The following is a 25428-nucleotide window of genomic DNA, read 5'->3' as shown; positions in this document are numbered from 1 at the left end:
AACAACCTTCTTCAAAGTTGTGACTGAACTGGGGTTATGATGGGAAAACCCTGCCCAATTCCTCCCTCCCTATTCCAATCCCAAGAGTTGGACTGAACCCAGGGGTTTTTTGTTTTGGTTAGCATGGCAACACGCCAAGCAGTGCCCACATAAGGTCAGAGTTTACCATTACTGCCTTAAAATCATTGTAACTCATACACTTTGGAGCATACTGATAAATGTTACTTCCTGACAACAGAATTCTATTTGAAACTTAAAATTAAAAGTGTTCAAATTGTTAGTCATGGCATTAGAGGGACAGTTGAGCATGGTTAATGAAGGGAAGAGGCCCAACACTTTCATTCTTTCCAGTATGGGAACATACAAAGTTTGCCAACATAAAGGTGACTGTACTTCACAAGTAATTCCATAACTGTCAAATACTGCAACATGAGAATGTTGATGCAATCTTTGTTTTTTGATAAACAGCACCAGGGCCATGGCCTTTGTTTCATTGAGCTGTAGCTCTTTACTATAGATGGATGTTAGTAGATGTAGCAAGATAGCTTCAAAAGGCAATTTCATGAAGGTGGGTTGCTATTAAACTTAAAGAGATTTAAAATACACTAAATGGACGTAAATTCCTGATACTGCAATTCACTGAAATTCCCTCCTGAAAATGAAAAGCCTTACCTAACTAAACACATTGCAGAAATTCCCCTTATCCCACAGAGTTTCTCCAGAAGATATAAAGTGAGACGTCACTACCACAAGAGGAAACCAATCTTCTGAGTGGTACTAACACTCAAGCATTTGCATTCACATTATATTCATAAGGTCTCAGAATGCCCTAAAGCACTCACTTCTTTTAAAAAAAAAATTGCTGTTTTCTTTTTTTTACTATTTTGTTCACCAGGACCACAAACTGGAAAATACGTAGTTAAACTCTAGCAGATTTTAATGAAAGAGTAATGTTTCCAGGACACAGCATACATTCTGTTGTTCTTCAAAACACACCATAAGATCTTTTACATCCCACTCAAGGCAGATGGCATCTTGGTTTAAGGTACCATCTGCAAGATTAATCAAAACACAACAGCATGTCAAACCAACAATGACAAAGCAATGCTTGTTCACTTCTCACAGTCCTTTTGTTACATTTACTCCCTTATCCTTGCTCCATTTCCTGAAGGCATTCCCCAGGAGCAAAACAGCCTCTGGTGCCTAATGCAAGTTGACATTCTTGCACATATCTGGACAGAGTGTGGCATCCCTTCCTAGCAAGGGGCACATCACGATGACTCCAACCCTAACCCCACATCATCTCTGCCTCCCTCCTCTACAATCATTTTCAAGCAGAGGTTAATCAAAGACTTAATCCCCATCTTGTTTCGTCCTCTCTAGCCCAGTGCCAGTGTTGCCAAGTTGTCGGTCCAAGATTAACAAATGCCACAGGATCGCAAAACAAACCTACAAAGTCTGCATTTTTCAGTATCACAACACATGGGAATTTTATCTGAATTATGAGGAGAGCTCTTACAATAAAAGGGAATGTCGTCACACGAGGAGGACTTTACCCTGCCCCTCCCCAGTACCTCTGAAGCAGAATGAACAGCAAACTCTGAATGGAGAATGCCATTTTCTTTTACAGGCTGAAAGTAAATATACCAACAGCCTGGCAACAAAAGGTAACTGGGCAACCGCTTAAGTATTTTCACAGAATCATGTCCCAGAGCATTACTCAGGCTGGTCCAAATTTGTAGCCTCTTAAAACTAGCAAAGCCATTCCAGAATAGAGATCAGCTCTCTCAGGAGAGAGTCTCAAAATGGCGAATCTGCTCTGGTACAGGAAATGCAACACTCAGTTTTTATAATTACAGGGGTACAATTTTACAAGGCACACAATAATCATGGACGGCTGCCCTCTGAAGTTTTACAAGTAAATTTCTTAGGAACCATCAGATGCTTAACATCAGCAGAGTCCTCCATGGATATTACAATTAAATCAAATACATTGATTTAAATGGGACCAATTGTAATAATTACAAACTAGTAAAAATGTAAACCCAATTCTAAAAGTAACAGGCAATAAAACATACAAAATTTTTTGGAAAACACAACAGGTCTCAGTGATGTGGTACTCAAAATTCAGAGCTCACAGCAACAAAATCCACAGATCACATTATTTGTCCTGTCCTACAACAACATACACCCCTTCAGCTGCATTTGTTGCAGTTACGGACAAATCCATTTTACTGATCAGGAAGGAGGACGTTACAAGGAAAGTTTTTGTTATGCAGAGAAAAGAGGAATGAGAAAATATAATGGAGAATAAAAGCACAAGTCAGTGAGTATGAATGAACGTCAGTATTCAAAACAACCACACACATGCCGACCTGCTATGTGAAAAACATCAGCAACTTATTGTTAACCGTACAAGTGAAACCTGAAAATACACAGGCCTGGTTTGTTTTAAGATAGTGAAGAGGCTTTAGTGTATCTTAAGTACATGCTTTAAATTCCATTATTTTGTCTTTTGCCCATCTCTTATGAAAGACTGAAAGCATTTAAATAGATGATGATTTTGAAACAAGCATGCACCACGGTGGTGTTTTGGAGCACATCAACTGACACTGCAGTGACATGCAAAATGTCTACAGCCCACCCCAAAACCTGTTGATTTCACTGTGTTAATTTCTTCAAGGTTTCTATATTCTATCAAAAAAATTTTGAATATTTAAGGCTACATCCTTGATACCCATCACCCTCCTTGGGGGCAAATGCCTTTTGAGAAAATAGTGAAAAAGTACTATTTTGCAGCCAGTGGTAACTGCTGAATCTTGGTGCATTTTTTGTCGATCAATGCATTTCAGGCAATTGACTTCCAACAGACGAGAGTTCAAGGAAGCTCACAATGGAAGCAGTGACCCAAATCCTGTGGTCTGCCATTACTACCATCCAATACCTAATGAGTTACATTAATAGGCTGAAAAAGGATCTCTTACTGACCATGTATGCGAGATTTTTGAAGAATAGCTTCAGCCAAGAGATTGACCCAATGACACAATAGATAAATAAGCAACTTGCGTTAGTGTCATTATGATTGTTTTGTTACTTAGTCTTACATGAATATGTATGATTTGTTAATTTAATTTTGTTATGTTTAGCCTCACCTTGTACAGTGCCGCTGCTGCAAAAAAGCTAATTTTCATGGCATTTATACCCTATGTATGTACGCCTTTGACAACAAATTTGAACAATCTGATGTCATACACCAGGATATCCCAGTTGTGCGGGACTGATCCCAAGTTAGCTGCAGCACATGCACTGCAACTGATCCAAACGACCTGAGCTTGGGCTAAGGGCAGGACAGTGGAACAAAGTAACATTAGGCCTGAGACATGCTGGAAAGAAATATCAGGATTCCCAGCACCGATGATCATCATCCAGCAATGCTTTCTGTCATACAGCCCATGTTAAAATCAAAGCAGCGCAGGACTGGGTATCCATGAGTGAAGGATGGGGAACACCATAATGGTATTTTGGCAACGTTAACATCCTTATTGCAGGCAATGAGTAATCCAACTAAAAATCTTAAAAATGCCTTACACTCAAATCTTACATCTTTGATCAAATCTTACATCTTTGATCAAGAAGTGCAGAAACTTGCTCACTGTCTTGGCAGTGACCCTTCTGTAGTCAAGGAAGAGGATCTGACGAGTGGGAAGACATGAGCTGAGTAATGAACTTGTGCGTGGGAATGTAAAAGTTTTATGAATTAGGCATTCTTTCGGCTCTACTTAATTTCTGGAGCAACATCTGTCAAATCGGCCCATGTTACACCAGGTTTATAAGTGCATTGCTATCAAAGTACCATCAGGGAAAGCTATTTAACTGATGCCAATATGTTTTAATGTTCTGCCATATGCTTTAATGATGTGATATTTTCTACTCATTATCATGCAGTGTCTCAAACTACTGCCACCACAATCATCTCCCTCTAGCACTGCAGCACTAAAAATGTTCTCTGCAGACCTGACCCAGAGCCCACATCTCTAAATGACTGGACTTCTATCCAAGGATGGCACATTATGAAGATGTCTTACATCCACGATTATTCTTCACTGAAATCTAAAATCTCAGCAATGGAAGTAGCAGATTGAGACAAGAACTTCCCCTCACCCTGCAACCAGTTATAAAATAGAAATTGTTCACTGGGTAGTTGCTAATATTATTGCCAAAGACAGGCTTAAACTAACAATTACTTTCCAAAGACTTAAGTGCTTAGTTTACTGAACAGCTGTAGCATCATGATAAAGTTATTCACTAGGACTGCACATGGGACTGATCAACAAACCATAGGTAGATAGATTGGCAGAAAGACTAGCAGCATGATACTCACAGGATGACTGTGGTGCTGGATTAAAAAATTAAAGGCATTATTATCTGAGCTTTGTGGTGAAACAGTGAAGTCAATCCAGATGTTTGGTCCAACAAACAGCAGATTTTAGTGCATTGATGTCTGTCACAGAAACACCTGACCTGTTTTAAGGCAACCATTTCCCCTCCCTCTTGAAGGTATCGACTTATGAACTGGGATAGGCCACACAGCCTCTCAAGCCTGCACTGTATTCAGTAGAATTAGGGTTGACCTCTCTGCTACCTCAACTCTGCGTTCCCATCTATACTTCCACCCCTTGCTTGGTAAGGTAGAAGTAAAAATTTTAACTTGATAGTTTTTGTTTGAAGACTTTGCTTCCACAGCCTTGAGGAAGAGCGCTCCAAAGACTCAGACATAGAGGGGAAAAAAATCTGCACAGTAATAGCACCCTAAAGGTGTCCGGCACCTCACTTAACTGACCATTCCTCATCTACAGCCCAGTAAGCATCTGCACACTATGCAGCCACATTAGTCAAGCCCGATCATTCCCTCGTTTCAAACCTACAACTGTACACTTACAAGCTGAGATCAATAAAAACACTCCTTTGCTTCAGGTCATTTAGACCAATTTCAGTAATCCAGCTATTTTCTCAGTGATAATCAGGAATCACAATAGGGTCCTACTGCTCTGCACAACCCAATCTCTACACTACTGTTACTGAGACAATCTTCAACTTAAATTTATATTGCTGACATGGATTGAATTTGAAAGAACTTTACAATATGTATTACTACAGGCAGTAAATTTGTTTATGATACTTTTATGCAATAAAATAACCCAAGGCACTTCAAAGGAATGTTACCCTTGGTCAAAAAATTGATCTTGAGGAGCATCTCAATGGAAGGGGGGGGGGGGGGGTGGGGGGGTAAAAGGAAGGATTTTCAGACCTTCAGGCCTTGGCAATCACCTGATATACCAACTGGTTCTCTCTCTCCACACATCTGCAGAATATCCCCAGCAATTTGTGTTTTCATTTCAGGTGTTAAAGTAGACAAGCGAACACTGGAGCGATGGGTAAACATTGCAAGTTAAGATCAGGGAGGAACTTTGGATGACCTCAATGAAATGTGGGAAATGGGAAGCTAGCCAGTGAAGTACTGGAATAATCAAATCTAGGGATGATGGTTGAACTAAGCCAATGGAAGAGCTGATCGACAATAATGTGGTGGAAATAAGAAATCTAGCTGATAGAACAGATGCAATCAAATGCTCAAATTCAACATTAATGTTTCAAACAATCTTATTCAGTCACCAATTATGAAAATGACTGGAGAAAAACAGATGGCTTCAGTCTTCCCAATATTGGATGAGATTTTTGCTTGTCTTGGATGCTGGACAAGTTTAGAGGAAGTTGAGGGATCCAGGGTGGTTCTGGTTTGATAGACCCAAGTGTAGTCAGCGTATGTGAGTATTGTTTGAGTTCCTGGACAATATAGCATGTACATGAAAATCATCACAAAGTGTCCTCACATGAGACATGCCCTCTTCACCTTACTACCATTGGGGGGGGGGGGGGGGGGGGGGGGGGTGCGGTGGTGGGGAGGTAGAGGAGCCTCCCACTCTCAACATTTCAGGAACAGCTTCTTCCCCTCTGCCATCAGATTTCTGAATGGTCCATGAACCCATGAAAACCACCTCATTATTCGTCTTTTGCACTATTTATTTTTTTTAAACTTATAGTAATTTTTATGTCTACGTCTTGCACTGTACTGTTGCCGCAGAACAACAAATTTCACGACATACGTCGGTGATAATCAACCCGATTCTGAAAGCATTCGCAGTGTGAAGAACTTAGATTCTAATCCATTAGAGCTTGAATCTAGAGCAACAAAATAAAATTGGTTTTGGAATGCAATAAAAACATTGAATAAGTAGTTATTAGTAAGGAAGTCTGCAGGAAACTATAGGCAGACAGAAGAATGGAAAACTGGGCAAGGGAATGCACAAGGAATGGGAGGATTTCAAAATAAATGGAGGAACTGAGGTACCTTAAAGTGCACATGAACAGATCCCTGAAGGCAGGACAGATGGGTAAGGTGATTGAGGCAGCATATACAGCTGACATGGTTTTACTAGCTGAGGCACAATATAAAGGAGTGGATTGGTTATGTTAGAACTACACAAACACTATTTAGTCCATCACCAGAGTACTATATGTAATGCTGATTGCCACAGTACACAAAGAATGTGACTTCACTAAAGGTGGTACAGAGGAGATTGCATAACTGGAGAATTATATTGGATACACTTGAATTGCTAAATTGGAACAAAGGAGATAAGAGGGGGTTTTAATTCGGTTTGGTAAATTTTCAGTTACCTAGTTACAGTCAATAGTTCCCTGATAGAGGTCAATAAACAACAGGATACACATTTGAATTCACCTGGAGGGCTAGCAAAGAGAAATCTTTCACCTCTAGGTGGTGGTGGGACTCTGGAACCCTGCCTGAAGTGCAAAAAAAGAACCTGCACTAGTTACAAAGATAAAAATAATTAGATGTGTCCTTGCAGTTCCATAAATTGCAAGCTGACTCACCAAGGGCTGGGAACTGGGATGAGGGCAGGCTGTTCTTCAGCCAACACAGATATGATGGCCAGATAGTCTCCTGTGCTGTAGATTTGTGATGGTCAAAAAGCAATACCTGCTTAGTATGATGAGATTACTGCTGATTTAACCTAGTTGGAATGGTACTTGGAGCCTTATATTCTATTTATTGAATTGCTTTAAGTACCACATTAATGGATATTTAGAAAATGCCCTTGCTACCTAATCACAGTGTGATGTGTTTGCCATGGCAGATGGCTGCTTCTGTGAAAAATACATACATGCATCCATCAATTTAAACAATACTGGCACACAAATCTCAACTACAGGTATCCATCACTACATTTAGACTAGATGTCGTCTGGTCAGTCTAGTCTTTATGCTGTGAGCCAAATATTGGCTAATCCTTGACCAAATCACATCCACGTTGGAGACCCCTCTGAGAAGCATATTCCAGAAAAAGTTTTGGAACAACATGCAGTTCTTAGGAACCACCATAGCAAATGACCACAAGCTTCTCCACTCTGATTTTGGTGAGACATTTAGAACAAAAAATATCAATCTATCTCCAACTGCAGAAAGTCACAGCAGGCCACAACAGTGTCTCAAAATACAAAACTATAAAGACCAGTTATGTGTAGACCAACAAAAGGCAAAATAACACACAAATATGAAATGAGAACAGAAAATGCTGCAAGTATACCACAGGTCAACATCACCACCCACTCAGCATCTCTGGTATTTTCTGTTTCAGTGCTCACACATCACAAACATAGGATGGTCAAATTTCTCTCCATGGCAAATAAAATCCAAGCAGGAAAACCAGAGTGGCATTTAACAGTCTTTTAGATAGACACATGAATATGTTTAATTTGATGGTGTGTTCGGCACAGACAGTGGGCCGCAGTACCTGTTCCTGTGCTGTACTGTTCTATGTTTAAAGAAATCAATTGTCATCTCAACAAATGCAGACATAATTTTGTAAAAGGGAGCAATGACTGAATTATACTACACATTCCTGCTGCTTTTAATATTGGCCCTACTGCTTAAACTGCCTGTGGTTCAAATGGAGTAATCATGCCAAATTACTAACCATTTCCATTACAGTCAATTGCAAAGTTACCACTTAGTGCTTCAACAGCCTTCTGCATTTCAGGCATAAGCAGCTGTTTACTCAGTAGAATTCAACTCCTTAATACAACTTGTTACAGTGTAAACGGTGTTGGGTTACAGCTTGAGCACAGCATCAGTTCAGGTCACTATTATAAAAGAGAAGCGATTGGGGGGGGGGGGGGGGTTGGAAGAAGATGATGACTAAGAATTGGATAAGTCAAGGCTGTATCTCTTTGGTACAGGGCACCAATTAATAGGGTTAATTAAGAGCTGCATAAAATTATGAAGGTCCCGACTGAGTAAACAGGAAGGACTCTTAGCACAGGAATCAAGACACAGAAGATACAGATTTCAAGTAATAGATAAAATGATTAGATAGTGAAAACAGAACAGATTCTTCAACCAGATTGTGGTAGAGATTTGCAATTCATAACCAATAAATATGAGTTTCTGTCCCACGACCTTTAAAAAGTCCTGATGAGCCATGACCAGTAGGGGCACAGACCTAGCTCTGGAAGGTAGAGCCAGATGATCAAATGGTAAGTTTTATCAGATTCTATGATACCAGACTTTTTTCTCCCAAGCCCCAGGTACCATTTTAGAACATAGAACATAGTCATCCAGCAGTTTTCCAGCATAGTTTTCCAGCAGTTATTCTCATATCTCCAAATATGCTCAAGACCTGGTATATGGACCTTCAAACTCCCAGCTTCAAGATCACTGACTCAAGCATGGTGTTAACAATCTTGATTATTTGTCAGCTTTGAGGTGTACGCTCTTCCACAGCCGAAGTCAGAGTTTCCTTTCGCTGCGCAAGTTACTCTTCATCCCTCCAACTCAGTTCTGGATTTCAAATCAGGTGAAAATTAAACATTAGCACAAAACAAACTGGGAATCCAAAATGGCCTGTTTCTATTTTATTCAACTTCTGATTCCACCACTCTATCCTAGGCCTCCAAATTACTATGAGGCTGGGTAATGTCTCAGGGTGGCCTACCCTCCGTTTTAAGGAGCTGACTTGCCACTGCTTCACATTTCAACTGATGGACAAAGCTACTGAAGTACATGTAGAAACCAACACCCACAGCATGTTCCACCAATGATGTTGGCAAATTCATACACTTCAGAGGAAAGTATCGTGGCACAGAATCTTACAACTGGGTTGCAAGAGCCCAGGGAATCCACCTCGGCAAAGCTGCATGGGTCAAAATTAAGTAGAGGTCACATCATCAATTATTGAGGGAACTTTCACTGATGTTGATTATTGTGTTTGATGAAAAAACAAATAGTATTGGAACCAAATGAGAGAAATGATTGTTAGAAGATTTGTAAGTAATGTTCTCATAAGCAGGAATTTCAACTTATGAAACTCAATTTCACAATGAAAATGTCCTTCAGTGTGAGATACTACTGTAATGCTAAATGAGATGGATTATCTTGTAAATGAAAACTGGGACATCGTGGGCAGTAGCAGAATTGCAATTCCACCTGCATCTATAATCTCTTAGCTCAGTACATCCCAAACTCCACCCTTACCATCAAGCTAGAAGACCAAGCCTGGTTCAATGACAAGACTGGAAGGGGACACGAGGAGCAGCACCTTATATACCTTATAAGTGTGCCAATTTGATAAGTTATAACATGGGACGACAGGTACCAGGCTCCAGAAGAGGAATAATGATCCCACAGACCCTGCAATCCTAACATATCCATTCAAGACCAGTGGTGAATAACTTAACAGCTCACACAGAAGCTTCCAAGAACACCATTCACCACCTCATTCCCCCAAATTTTATGACAATTAAAACAGAAAAAAAAGGAATGTAAAGGATTAGATTCCCATGGCCCTGATGAGTATAGCCCTGACAACACAAGCAACACAATACTATCCAGGACAATGCAATCCATTGATTACAACCCAGTCCACTATCTTAAACACGACCTCCATACACCACTGGTAGGTTGTGCCTGCAATGTTTACTACCTATAGATTGTATTTTACGATTGCCAAGCACACTCCAAACCCATCACCTCTACTACTCTGAAGGACAAGGACAGCAGCTGCATCACAATGCCACACCTTGCACCCTTTGATTTGGAAATATATCTTCACCATTCCTCCTTTATTGCTGGGTCAACATTGGAACTCCCACCATCACTGTGGGAAATACAACTGTTGTGGTTCAAGATGGTGTTACATAGTTAAGGATGGGTATTAATAACCAACCTTGTCAACCATGACCATATCCCAGGAGGTTTTTTTTAAAAAAAAGTTTTGCAATTGTTAGACAGCTGATGTACAATTCAATAAGTCAAATCCCTATTCTGCACTAAACCATCTAATCTCAGCATGGCAGGAGTTCTCCAGCTGATCTCAATATCTATTCTTGAAAACAGTAAGGAGATTCGTGTCCTTGATCACTACTCACAACCCTTACTGCACATGGAGGGGGAGGTGGGGGGTAGAAAGATCAGGCTCAGCTGTGCTCCTGCAACCTTTTGCTCTCCCCTTTCTCTACCTATCCTGTCAACACAGCCATGATGGCTCACTGCCTAAGTACACTACAGAGAGTGGCAACAAGCCACACATACCAGGAAGATCCTTGGCCTGGGCCAAGCCAGAAAAGCTCAGCTCAAGTAACAGTGTGAGCATTGATAGCAAGGAAACTGCTTAACTGCTTGGAATGGGGGGGGGGGGGGGGGGGGGGGGGGGGGGGGAATTAACAGTGGAGTGAAGGCAAGAAACATCAGCCAAGGCACCCAATGTTTCCCCCAACCAGAAGGGTAAGCACTTCAGAAAAACAACAAGCTTGCTGCTACTGTGACAGGTGACCTGCAAAGACTCTCAAATCAATGATACACAGGGGTATCAGATGGGCATCACATCAATTTTCAAGATCAAAGGAAGAGGAGGAAATTAGAGCAAATGGTTAAATAGTGGAGAGAGGGGGAAGAACTTGAAGCTTTTACCTTCACTTACACCAAGTACTCTTTTCTCTCAAAAAACACCAAGTATTAATAAGAGTATCCTGTGTTTCCTAGAGAGCCAAGAATGACGTTAGGCTGATAAAAAGCAGATTTTTCTCAAGTAACTTACCAAGCTTACAGGGAAAACAATTGTTTTAGATTTTCTTCAAGAAAAGCAGAGAGCATGGAGAGTACCTTAACTTCAGCAGCAAATTCATCAACATGAAACATGAACTCAGTTTCTCTCTCCATAAATGCTGCCTGCCTTCCTGAGAATTACCAATTTTTTTCTTTTTATTTCTATCCTCTGCAGCTTTTTGGGTTTTTTTGCTTGTTATTATAACAGCAGAATCACATGGTGGCAGAGTAAATAACTGGCAGAGCTTCCAAAGACAAACCGACAACTGGACCATTTCCTGCATGATGTAGGCCCTATTTTCCCCAGTGAACAAGTTATTGACTCAATGCTACCCAAGATTTTCCCACTACACATCCTCGTCTATCCTTCCCTTACTACATACACAAACAAGGGAGCCCAACAAACAGCAGTGAACACATACAAAAAGGAACAGCTGTGCATTGCCTATTCTTGCCAAACTACAACTTGCATCACACAAAGCGTTCCAAGTCACTTCACAGGATCATGAGCAGAATGACCCCAATCCGTATTTCTAGCTGCATCAAGCTGTGATCAAAATCATGGTCAAGGTGATGCATCGTTTTTCAGGAATACCATCAGCACAGCAATGAAAACTGGGATTCATGGAGGACAGAACTACAGGACCGCTCTTGGAGTATTTTCAGACAGTGGTGGACACAAGTTAAAGTTGGGTTGGAGTAGGGTCACAAATGAAAATTTTGGAATCTAAGTGTTGCCAGGTCAGGAGCAATATAGACAAAAAAAATCCAATGTGAACATCCATGAAGAAACACTATATCATAGTTTGGTCTTAAATAGAACCCTAGGACATAGGAGCAGAATTAGGCTATTCTGCCCATCGAGTCTGCTCCGCCATTCGATCCTGGCTGAATTATTTTTCCTTCTCAACCCCATTCTCCTGCCTTCTCCGCATAACCTTTCACACCCTTACTAACCAAGAACCTATCAACCTCCGCTTTAAATATACCTGATGACTTGGCCTCCACAGCCATCTGCGGCAATGTATTCCACCTATTCACCACCGTCTGGCAAAAGAAATTCCTCCTCATCTCAGTTCCAAAGGGACATCTTTTTATTCTGAGGTTGTGCCCTCTAGTCCTAGACTCTCCCACTACTGGAAACATCCTCTCCACGTCCACTCTATCCAGGCCTTTCACTATTCGGTAGGTTTCAATGAGATTCCCCCCTTACTTACAAGCCAGAAGATAGGACAGTGAAACATCTTCCCAACAAGCCCACAACTCAATAAATGACTTAAACTTTTACAAACAAGCTTCCACAATGGCAATATTTTAACCCACCACTGCCTCCATTATCCTGCACACTTTCCTTAATTTGAAGTGCAAACCAGCAAGGTCCAATAGCTTTAATAAACTGTTATTTTCACTGATTATTTTTCTAGTCTCAGCTACACTATCCTGAGGTTACATACAGGCAAGGAAGGTGGTGGGGAGATGGGGTTGAAAAAATACAACCAATTGCTACTCAAATGGGCAAGTACTATGTGCGGATATTAAGTGGGCCACAGGATTGCAGCAAACCAGTCTTCCAATAATCTTCACCAAGACTCAGATTTGAAGAATGGAAAAGCAACGTAGATAGCTACAATCACCTGGGCTGCCGCATCACATCCCGCCAAGTATGGTTGGAAAAAACACTGACTGCACATTCTTCCAGCAGCCTCAAGTAACAGGAAAATACTGTTTGTTTTTGCAATTCTGAATTATTCAGCTTCATTGTTTGAGTAAAGAAAGCTACTGGAACAATGCCATTTCACACAATGAGTATCAATACTGCTCTTATGTTTTTTGTGGCAAACTTTTGTTTCCTGCCTTAATTCTCAAAAATAGAAAATAAAGTGCAACAGATTACACAAAATGCTTCTACAGGGAGAATGGCTCAAGACAAATCTTACACACAAGATTTCAAGCTAATGCATTTCCCATGGGAAAGAAAATGAATGCTGGATGCCTTAAAGTTAGATGATGCAGAACAAAGTTGAATCTTCACTCAGCTAAAGTGCAGATCTTTCTACCTTCCCGTTCCACCAAGTATCAGTCCTAATATTTTGAGTGAAGTTTTCAACTTGCTGTTCTTACATACAGAACTCACTCACATCATGACACTCATATATGCCTAGAGGACTGATATCCAATAAGCATTCTGATTTGTGTTCAAACCCAGATCCTACACGTCTAGATACAGAGATTTCAAAGAGTCAGTGGGCATACTTCCCCCATTGATTCTTGGGGAAATCTTTGACTGATGACCGCTCAAAGGAGAAGGAGCATTTGGAAAGGTACTGAGAACCTGGAGGCAATGCATCAAGAGCATACCACCTCAAAACCTGCACTCCTGGCTGTCCTGTCAGCCACCACCTGCCCCATTTGTGGAAGAATCTATAGTTCTCTTATTGGCCTCACCAGCCCCCACAGCTCCCCAAAACTAGAATGGAAATAAGTCATCCTCAATCCCAAGGGACACCGAAAGGTGTATCTCTTTGCACACACACATGTAAACCAAAGGAACAAACCCAAAGTCAAATATTAAATATTAGTATTAAAATACAAATGATAGCTTCTAAGGTTCCAATGGTACATGAAAGAGATTTCTCATCACTTCTCTTGTCTATGAGTCACTGAAAAAACACAGAATGATGCCTTTCAGCCCACTGCCTTTATCAGACCCACTACCTTGGTCTACTTCATTGCAATTTGTTAAATACCGACTTCCATATCACCAGTAATTTTATCCCCACCACCCACAGGCAGTGAATACCAATTCCTAATGACTCACTTCATAAAAAGAAATTTCACACTGCTTCTGGCTCATTTTCCAATCACGTGTGAGCCCCATGATTAGCAAATCTTCAACAATTAAGAAGTTTCTCTGCCCGAACCTCAGGTTTTAAACATCTGTCAAATCTTCTCTTCCAAAGAAAATAACCCAGTGAAGGATTTAAGGATTTTTTTTAAAACCAGAAACACCTGACAGCATCTCAACAAGCAACTTACTTGAAAAAAAATGCTTTTAAACATGAAAACATACAATACACAATACTTTTTTTAAAATATGAAAATTACTGCCAAGTTTTGACTTGTACAAAGTGCACACTCAACATTAAAAAATGTGCAGGAATTGTTTTTTTATCCTACTGAGGTAGAGTCATAATTTGCCAATTTAAAAGAGAAAAGGAATAGCCACAGTTGACCTGCCCAGAGGGAAGACCCAACCCACTCTTCACTGCCCTCACTGAATTCAAAACTCTGGCAGCAAAATCTGTCAAAAAAGTCAGGAAATCTCAGTCCACTCGATCAGTGTTATTACAGTAGACTTGAGGTGTACTACTGGTTCACTGAAGCTACTTAATGTATCATCTACAGTCTGAACTGCAGCAGCACACTCCACTTATTTTAATGGTACTCCAGCCTCACAATGTCCATAACCAAGAAAATAAAAGGGTAAGATGACCCCAAGGGCGCAATCGCTGCCAAATTACACACCACCCCATGAGACATGCACTGCTGTTTCTTCATTAACCAGGTTAAAATTCCAGAGTTCTCTAACCCTATTATTGATGCATCATTTTCTCAACGAATGCAGCAATGAGGCACAGCACCTTGAGGGAAAATAGGGATGGAGGATGAGCATGACCTTGCCAAAACCATTCCAATAAAATATCCATTTGATAGGTGCTTAATGCAACTTTGACCAAGTTACATACCCATATGACCCATCCCGCAGTGGATCTGCTCTCCCACACCTGCCTATCACTATCTCTTACCTATCACCACCTTGTGCCCACCCTGCCTCCCCTCTTTTGTCCACCTATCACTACTCTGCTTTTCCCTCCTATATATTGGGCTTCCCCTTTTCCCAACTTCAGTCTTGAAGGGCCCTGACCCGAAATGTTGACCGCCTGCTTTTCTCCACAGATGCTGCCTGGCCTGCTGAGTTCCTCCAGCATCAGTGTTTTTCATCTAGATATTCCAGCATCTGCAGTCCTTTATTTCTCTTATATACATGTTTGTATTCAGTGTTGTCACCAACTTGAGTAGGGCACAATAAAAAACTCTAGTTTGTGACATGTTTAATTCATATCTTCAAATCACTTCCACTACTCTTTTCAGCAGTTCATGGGTTCTTTACATCTCACATACAAACAGATTTGTAAGAACAAGGGCTGTAACTGCCCTATTAATTCTATTTTGTTTTACAGCTACAGCTCACATTAACTAAGTTGTTCAACATTCTCTTTAGCTCTTTGCCGAAATTCCTGTACCAACATGCCAAAATACCAAGAACACTGGAAAGCAAACTCTGGGCAGGAAAAAGACATTCTACATCAAGAGGTGCAGATTGCAGGTCTGAAGATAATGAGCAATTGGCAACAATGTCTGCTAAAAGGTTATTTGCCTATTTTAGGTAGCACAGCTTGACCAACAATTCTGCACAGTTGAGCAGGAAAAGACCACGAATATCTTTCAGTTTCTCAGCAGGAGGACTGAACATCCGAACTGCTGGTCCACAATCGGACAATCCAATCGCAGTACTAAACTTGGGCTTTGTGGCCTCATTCTTTAACCACATGAAGCTTCATAGATGAGCATGACATGCATCTCTCCCATGCCAAATACTGGAAATTCTCTAACTGAAGCCACATTCACAGTGCTGCGTCAATACCGGATACTACAGTCAAAAGTATGTTTCCAAGCAGAACAACCCTACATACATGGATGACACCATGCAACAACATTCAGAATTATTGACATCAAAACATCTTGGTATGTGGTCAATGCTATTTCAGTAAGCAGCTGCTGAACTATTAGAGTGGGGATAGAAAAACAGATGTCATTGCATTACATCTGGTCTACCAAATTAATTTCCTGGCTTGCCAATGATCAAATTAAACTAATATGTATTTATGCAATAGCTCAATTCCTGCATCATATTCTTCTGTTGCAGGTTTCACCTTCCACTCCAAGTCCCAACAACACAGGCACCAGCAGTAACCTGCTACTCAGTGCACACCATAACATATACAGCACCTTTAATGCAAAAACACAAGCATCTAAGGTTGAAGTCAGCAGGGAAAACATCACCACTGAATCAAATCCAAGCTTCACACAACATTCTTATACACGTTATTGGACAGTGAACAGGAACAAGCATAGATAGAACAGTACAGCACAGGAACCAGCCCTTTGGCCCACCATGTCTGTACTAACCAAGATGCCAATGCAACTGATCCCATGTGCCTTCACACGGTCTGTGTCACTCTATTCCCTGCCTGTTCATGCGTTTGGCTAACGGTCTCATAAACCTTGCTACTGTATCTTTTTTTACCACCTCCCCTGGCAGTGCATTCCAGACACCTCCCACTCTGTAAAATAAAAACTGCCTCAAATCCCCTTTAAGCTTTTCCTCACTCAACATTAAACCTATGCTTGCCAGTGTCTAACTTTTCCATCCTGGAAAAGACTGACGATTCACCCTATGCTACTGAATTTTAAATAACCAATTTACCTGATTCTTCCTTCCAAAGCCAGAGGCCAAATGTCACATACTCAATAACAATCTTGGACAAGGTGGTTCATTCACCCATGGATCTTACTGGTCTGCATGGTTAAACCCCACCCTACAATTAGCAAATGAGGTACTGAAGAAGCTAGTCATCAAAAAGGCTTGTCACAACGTGCATTTAAACTCCACCTGGAATGATGTTGTGAAGTTTTACTCACAGGCAACTATTTTTCTTAATCCTAATCTACATCATACACCAACTAGATATTTCACTTTCTAAAACATCTTATCAAGGATAAAATTTTGACTTTGGAAAGTATGGAGACCAACATTTCAGACATCTTACACTAATTATGCAAGGAGAGAAGAAAAGTATTTCAAAGTACTCTTGCTGTATACCTGGCCCATCTCTCGTCTGGATTCCAGAGTTACCCCGACATTCCAAGTTGTTTGAAACAAAGCCAAGATGCCTGTACTTGATCCCACTGTAAAGTTATGCACAGGACTTGGATTTGAGATAAGATAAGATCATGCAAAGACACTGCCTCCTATAGTGCTGGACTAACTCTACTGATTCTTCTCCTAGTCCCATGCCAGAATTACAACTAACTCTCCCATTACCCAGCTGAACACACCAGTGATCAATAACTTTTAAACTGAAGGGCTCATAAAAACAGAAAATGCTGTAAACACTCAGGTCAGGCAGCATCTGTGTAAAAGAGAACATAGAACAGTATAGTACAGAACAGGAACAGGTACTTCAGCCCCCATCTGTGCTGACCACGATGCTAATTTAAACTAATCCCAAATCCCATATCCCATATGTCTCAGTCTTTCGATTCCCTGCCTATTCATGTGCCTATCTAAATACCTCTTAAACATTGTTATGTATCTGCTTCCACCACCTCTCTTGGCAATGTGTTCCAAGCACCTATCACTGTGTACAAAAAGCTTGCCTCGCTAATCTCCTTTAAACTTTCCCCTCTCACCTTAAATCCATGTGCTGTAATATTTGACATTTAATCTTTCAAGTCAAAGACCCTTCAACAGAATGGTAATGAATGGTAGTCTGTTAATACACAGCATCAAACTCCCTAGTAGATTTGCCCTTGTACTGAAAAAGTGAAAGCATATACACAGAGCAACATATAGCAGTATGCATATACTGTCATGTTCCCTTGTACGTGGCAATAAAACTCAAGAGCATGAATTCTTGCTGTACAAAGACAGTGATCATCAGTCCTGACCTACCCTTGGAAATGAACTTTTATACATGGCTCAAAACTAATTTTTTTTTAAAAAACATGTTCCCCAACTTATGCTATTCTGTAAAATTTGGTCTGCCTGTTAAAGGCTTGCCAGTCAAATTTTCCAGATATTCTCCAGGCGAAGGCGACATGTTTCGGGAAAGACCTCCTCATGTGGTCTTCTGTTGTTTCATGACATCTCACTGTCTGCAGTTCTACCCGCAATGTTTGGCCGGTACTGAGCTTTACTGCTGCACTGGCAGCAACACAACTGGGAAATACAAAAATTGCATCTCCATTACAAAATTACACTATCCGAACCAGTCTTTTAAGGACTCCAGCAAGACTCAGAATTTGACCTCTAGCATAGACAAATTTTGTTTAAGTCCTTGGTTCTGGATAATCCAGCCAACAAGTAACGGTTGATAAAGTAATTTGAAATAGTGAATGGTCAACTTTAGAGAGGGGATTTCAATTTTACCCCTTATCCATCCCAGGTTTGCAACCAGATTCAGTAAACGAATGCCATACAAGTCAATCTATCCCTGGCACCTGTGTCTTGCTCTACAGGACAGCTTGCATTCTCCAATGATCCCCAGAGTCTGTGCAGGCAGCAGTTTTCATTCCTGACAGGTTCAATCATCTTAAACTGGTCCAAGGAGGAGGGCCGGACACTGTGATCCTCCAAGTAGGGAGTTAGGCACAGGATTAACCACATTGTGCCACAAAAACAACAAAATGTTATGAAAACAGTAATTGCGATATCAACTGTTCTGTGCAAGATGCTTTTCTTGCAAAAGCAAATGGGCAGAAAAGCATCACTGTCCTAAATACCAGAAGTACAATGGATTGTAAGAAGGCAAACCAATGATCACGAGTTTAAATCGACACAAGATGAAATGTGAAACCAACAAACATGTTCAATTTTGGTCACACTAGAAACAAAATGATTTTGAAATTGATGATCAGGAAAACATTGGCTGGTCCTCAAGTCATTAGGAAAAGTAATCTCCTGCTCCAACCTCATTTGAACTTGTCTGGCTGAAGCCTCATTCTAGGCTTGGCCTAGCTCTAAACAGGGCAATGGCTCAACCCTCCATGCCCATCAGAAGGATCACTGCAATCCGGCCAGTATTTTGAAAGGATAGCAAAAGTTCCAGGCTATCTGGCCCAATCTACATGCTCACTTACTCCCGCAAGTTCCTGAATACATAAAAATAAAATGTTAACAATACAAATATCTAGCTCCACATCTCCAATATTCCAAGGCCTGAGAGTTAAAGGGCTAGGTCGCTAGCCCTATGCCTAAAAAAAAATTCCAATTATTCAAGGTTGGGTCAGAGGACCAACACATCTGTTGATGTCACATAATGCCTTTTCTATCATGCAGTTCCCATAAAGAGTGGAAAAATATCATAAGGCAATCCTCAGCAAGAGTGCCATAACAGTGTTTTAAAGATGATGGAACTGTACGGAGAAAAGATGAGGTTTTTTTTTCCAGATTTTAAGAAAATTCAACTAATCTTAGCATTACCTCATCACACAATTCTCCACAGAACGGATGAAACTGGACCAGTTACGGGGCTAGATCAGAAGTAGTGCCATACCTCCCAGAGTGATAATAAGACACCCCAAGATACAGACCAAATGTTCAGTTCCTGGCCTGTACAGTTCTCAGCTGGCACTGTAGATAGGGAATGTCTCAAAATATTTTCCCAGGGTCCCTTCCAAAGACCACACACTGACCATTCAGTGGACATCAGATGACAACAGGGCCAGACTTATACCGTTGCCTTCTCCCTTCAAGTTTGAACAGACTCCTAATGACTGCCAAGAACATCAATAAATCCGTTCCAATGAAATGCACCACTGGGAGGCATGAGCATTTAAAAAAAAAGACAATAAAAAGAAAACTTCTTTCGTGTTTGCCTTCTGCAACGGAGGTTTATAATGCACATGTCCCTTTATCATCATATAACTTTTTTGTGAATACATTAATAAAAAGCCATGTGGCCTGGTATGAGTGTGGAAGCAATTCAGGGTCCTGATCGACTTCCAATGCCTGTGTATTGCATACAAGAATTTAAAAAAACAATTTCTATTTTCCTTGGCAGCTAATGCAATGGAACCACCCCAGTTTACATTGCAAGATGGAGTTCAGAATACCAGTGCCCAGGAATATTTCAAACTTGTATATGTGGAGGAGTGCCTATGCAAATGTCAATACAAGCCATTTAGCCAATTGAAAGCAAGCCTAAGGAATTTTTTGGTACACCTATAATGGCTTCTTGGCTGATGGACAGCAAATCTGGTGTAGTACTAAGCACTAAATTAGAAGATGTGTCCAAAAACTAGTCTTGTCCTAGATCAGACAAGTAAATATTAGGATTAGCTTCAGTGCCATAAACCTGGAAGATTGGTCCAACAAACCACTGCAATCACAGTGAACAAACTCATCCCATTATGATCTAACACACACACACTAATACATGCCTCCCTAACCCAGGGAGTAATAGTAACCAAATGCCAAACTGGCTGAAAACAACCTCAAAGCTGACTCAATTTGGGATTTTCCTAGTTTGAACAAATCTGGTGCTGTGGTCTGTATTGTACTTAATTATCTAGGTTACTTAAACTTTCCCCAAGTACACAAAGTTGCCAGTTTCTGTACTCACAAATGAGTTGGACAGGTCCTAGAATACAACCTTTGAACAATAATACTCAACAAAACATTTATAGCTACAGTGCTGCTGAAGCCTTAAAAGTATATTGGGAATCTTTGCACAGAAAATCTTCGGTACAAAAAGATTGGAGATGGGACACTTAATTCACCCCTTCTGCCAATATGGATTTCCAGAGTGATTTTATCACCAAGTTCATTTAATGTATACTCTTCAATATTTAGTTTTGCCAATATGACTGCAGTAAACTAGTATGATATTGACTGCCAGCAACAGAATAGTAACCATTAGTATTTCAAAGCTCAAAAAGCTTCCTGCAGACTCAACTGGTCTGAAATATTTTTAACTCAACTCAAAGCTAACAGAAGTGCTGCCACACAAACTCCAGCAATCTGGATTCAATCCTGACCTCCAGTGATATCGGTATAGGTTGCACGTTCAGTCTATGACTGCATGGGTTTCCTCTGGGTGCTCCATTCTCCTCCCATATCCCAAAGCATGTGGATTGGAAGGTTAATCTGTCACTTTAAATAGCCCCTAGTGTGTAGGCAAGTGATAGAATCTGGGAATTGATGGGAATGTGGAAAGAAAAAAAATGGGATCACTGTAGGGTCAGTGCAAATGAGTGCTTGATAGCCGGCATGGATTTGATGTGCAAAGGGCCATTTCTGTACTGTATGCCTCAATGACGCTAAAATTACATTTCTACACTTTAATGAAATCCAAGTAAGAAAGTACAGTTTAGGGCTACCTTCACAAATCTTAAATCCAATAAATCCCATTAATGGACAACTCCTTTCCAATATAGCTAAAACAAAACTGCTAGCAAGACTACTGGTTCAGGAAAATTTAGGGTGAGCAATGAAAGTCTGCCTTTACCGTGATGCTTGCATCCCACGAAACAGGAAGAAAAATAAGGAATGCAGTCACAAATTTTCTTCCCAAAACCAGAAACATTGCTTTTAAAGAACCCCTTGATCAGCTACAGTTAGTTGCAACTGGAGTGTGCTATAGCTGCAAAACTCAAAACAATCACAACTTCATTCAAAATTTTAGTTTGGAGAAATGGGAAAGCAGCAAGATGTTGATTCCCACCAATCACCTGGTCAAACCCTCAATGACCTAGTACACCATGCAAGTTCCACGAAGCTCTCTGGCAGTAATCTTTGACTAGCAGTAACTTTAACAGCACGTCGTTTAAGAGGAACAACCAAATGGGTGAACAATTCTTTCAACAGTGCACGCAAACCATTGCTAGGAAACAGGCGATGTTCCAGTAATATAGAAATGCTCCGAAAAGACAATCATACCATACTAAAATGCGAGTACAAATAGTGTACTACCCACCAAATTTCACAGACTAGAGACACTTCAATCCAAATATCTTTCCAATCTTAAACCCTAGCAGAGAAGTCTATCCACCCACACTTCAATCATTGACGTCAATTCATTTCATGCCCATCTGGATAATATTTACTAGATGTATTCCACTATAGGAGATACCACAGCTGAGCCTCAGATACAAGGCACGATAGTGTAGCAGTTAGCGTAACGTTATTACAGCGCCAGCGACTGGGTTTCAATTCTGGCTGCTGTAAGGGTTCTGTACATTCTCGCCATGTCTGCGTGGGTTTCCTCCAGGTGCTCTGGTTTCCTCCCACATTCCAAAGATGTACAGGTTAGGAAGTTGTGGGCATGCTAAGTTGGAGCCGGAAGCGTGGCGACACTTGCGGGCTGCCCCCAGAGAGCACTCTACGCAAAAGACGCACTTCACTGTATGTTTCGATGTACATGTGACTAATAAAGATGTCTTATCTTAATAATGCTGTACGACCAACTGCAAACCATTTCCTAGAAAGATTGCTCAGAGGTGATCAGGAGCTAGAAACCTTACTGTTTGCCTTTCTCAACCCAGGCCATTTGCAACAGCCCAGGAGCTGGGTAATTTGACTAAACCTACCTGATCTAAATGACAAACATCATACCAAGACGATTTTATCTTTGTAAATTTAAATAAGATGCAAACTATTGTTACAGCTACATTCTTCATGAGCCTTTGCAGCTGAAATTGAACTGTTGGCAAAGATATTAGCAGCATAACTTTGAAGTGGAACCACTACACATTGAAATTGTGAGTGGTATCCTGCAATCACTCTTCCCCTATGTTTATACATTTAAAAATCAGAGCTAAAAGTTCCTGTTTCATCAATTGTTGGAGTACCAGGCCTCCAACAGATCACCCAAGCTTGCGGAAAACCATTCTATCTGGTGTCAGACTGAAAAACTACAAGATGACCACCATCAAGGAAATTTGATGCAGTCAGATTAGGTATCTAGATCTGCACCACCAATCTAAAACTTGTGCGATAAAATCAGAGCAAAGCCATTGGCACTGATTAGTTCATTATTTGTAAAGTACAAAACATCACATACTGCAATGCAAAAACACACAAAATAAATGAAATAGAAATACTTCAGCATAATTCTGATGGAAGAGTATGATATAATCTCAAATATCAAAGTGAAATCACATTCTTATGTAGTTCATTAGGAAGTATCCTGCAAGGTATTTAAATAGATGAACACTCCCATCACTGATTAGATTAAATGTTCCACAGCAAAGGAGGAAAAATAATCTCTTAAATATCAATAAAGTTTGTTCTGCAGACCAAGGTGCAAGGCCTGTAAAGACAAAACAAAGGCACCGCCTTGTGCTGTTTTACACTTTACAATGATTTGTGGGTGAGGTTTTACAGGCACTGTACACTTCTTGCACAAACCTGAATAAACCTACACAAAAAAACACTTTGAACTGTCCTGCTTGCATCAAGTGGAAATGGATGTGTGTGTCTATTTGCTAGTAGTGGGACTGTCGAAAAGGAATGAATTTAAATACAACCAGTCCCCAGCTTACGACAGCGTTCCATCCCAGAGAACTGTTAGGAATCGAAACTTTCACAAGTCGGGAATGAACAAAAACAGTGCGTGGAAGAGGATTACAGAAACAGCTGTGATGGGAGAGCAAGGAGGCATGGGAAGAGTGGCCACCAGCCAGCCTGACAGATTCAGTGAGTGAGCCTGCTCAGCGCTCGTAGCTCTGTTCAGCTTAATCCAACCCCTGATTGGTGCAGCTCGTGTGTGGAGGGAGGAGAAGGCACATGGAAATGCCCCATTCCCACCTTGCAGAAGATGCCTACAACCCTGCAGCTACCAGCAAATCTGTCCTCATCCATCCCACCGGTCTCCCAAATGCTCCTATGTACAGGCTATCAAAACCTTGGGTGGACCAGTATTGCAGAACATTAGGTCATACTAATTTGGTACACAGTTCTTTCTAACTGCAAACCAAAATATATCTCATATCCTATGAAGCATTAATGGCCAATTGTATTCCTCAAGAAGTTGGTAACAGCCAGACCACACAACCCACTCAAGAAATAGCTACAACATGCAAAAAAAAGAGCTGAAAGAACTTAGCAGTTCAGGCAGCATCTGTACAGGGAATTACAGGCCAAGATCCTTCATTTGGACTGAGACCCAAAGTTCAAAGACTCCTTGTTCATCTTTCAGCCCTGGTATTAACCAGCAGACCGTATACAAGGGCAGTAACACTGTACGCACGGCAGTATTGAAGTGAAAGAAAGCCTCGTAATTGGCACCAAAATGCATCTTGATTGCACTCAACACTTCTTAAACATTGGTAACCTTACTTGCTCATCACACTCCTGCCCCAAGGCTCTACTGGACCCCAGAACTTTAGAAGTGCTCTGAGGGCTGTCGTAAAATAAAGACTTCAAATCAAGGATCTTCAGTTTACTGCTCAAGTTAACATGGACAATCCAGCTTTGCTATTTACCTCCAACTAACTCCCTCTCTGTCAAGATGCAAAGTTTTTCTCAAGTTTGCAGTTTTACATCAAACACCAAAGCTCAACAAAGAGTTGTAAACATACTCAGAATACACACTTTGTCAGGAGACCTTACCAAATACATTAATGACTTCATGACGAATTTAAGAGAGCACTGTTCTTAAGGAAACTTCTCCAGGAACCCTTACCCACAGTTAAAACCTACAGCACTTCTTATATGCACACTTAAGCTAGTTTCTTATGCAATACACTTTATTCATTTCAAACACCTTTCAAACCAAATGACAATTTTGTAATCACCAGTTCTTCATCCTAGTGTTATGCAAAATACACCATCATTGCCCAAGTTTGGAAGGCAATAATCTAGAAAAGTAATGCACAATTTAAGGTTCACATGGGTATAATACTAATTTTTCAAAATACAACTTACTGAAATCAGAACGACACTACCTGCCATGCACAGAAATTAAAGAACACTGGCTATACTTTCTCATTACTGAGTACAACGTATTTACCAATTAAACTAGCTCTGAAGGTTTGCAGTAATCTGTAGGAAACACTTCCCAGAATCTCTAGCTATTTTTGCCATGCAACAAATCAAAGTGTGAACAATGTATTATTTCAATTAATTCAATCTATGCAAGAAACAAATGCAAGCAGCCATCATGTGTGCAGGAGCAAGGAGTGCCAGAGTCTCCACAGGAAGGACTTCAGTGAATATCTCACTTGAGCTCAACTTCATCAACTAAAGATCTACCACATCTCTCAACTACGAAACAAATCCCAAACATGAAGACAATAGATATTTGCTTACGCATTATCATCTCTCATCTGCACTTTAATATGCACAATATTCATACTCAAATGCTCAACATAGTACTTCCAAATCACAAATGCACGTATGAA

General features: G+C 40.6%; 1 protein-coding gene across 1 annotated transcript in view; it reads right to left on the bottom strand.

The window, feature by feature from the left end:
- The window catches only part of LOC127584395 (serine/threonine-protein phosphatase 2A 55 kDa regulatory subunit B alpha isoform), a 57563-nt gene that overhangs the window by 31182 nt on the left and 953 nt on the right, over positions 1-25428 (bottom strand). The gene's annotated exons all lie outside the window — the stretch shown is intronic.

This window comes from Pristis pectinata, chromosome 29 (genome assembly GCF_009764475.1).
Source record: "Pristis pectinata isolate sPriPec2 chromosome 29, sPriPec2.1.pri, whole genome shotgun sequence".
Classification (NCBI taxonomy): Eukaryota; Metazoa; Chordata; class Chondrichthyes; order Rhinopristiformes; family Pristidae; genus Pristis; species Pristis pectinata.
This window is presented reverse-complemented; position numbering and strand designations above follow the sequence as displayed.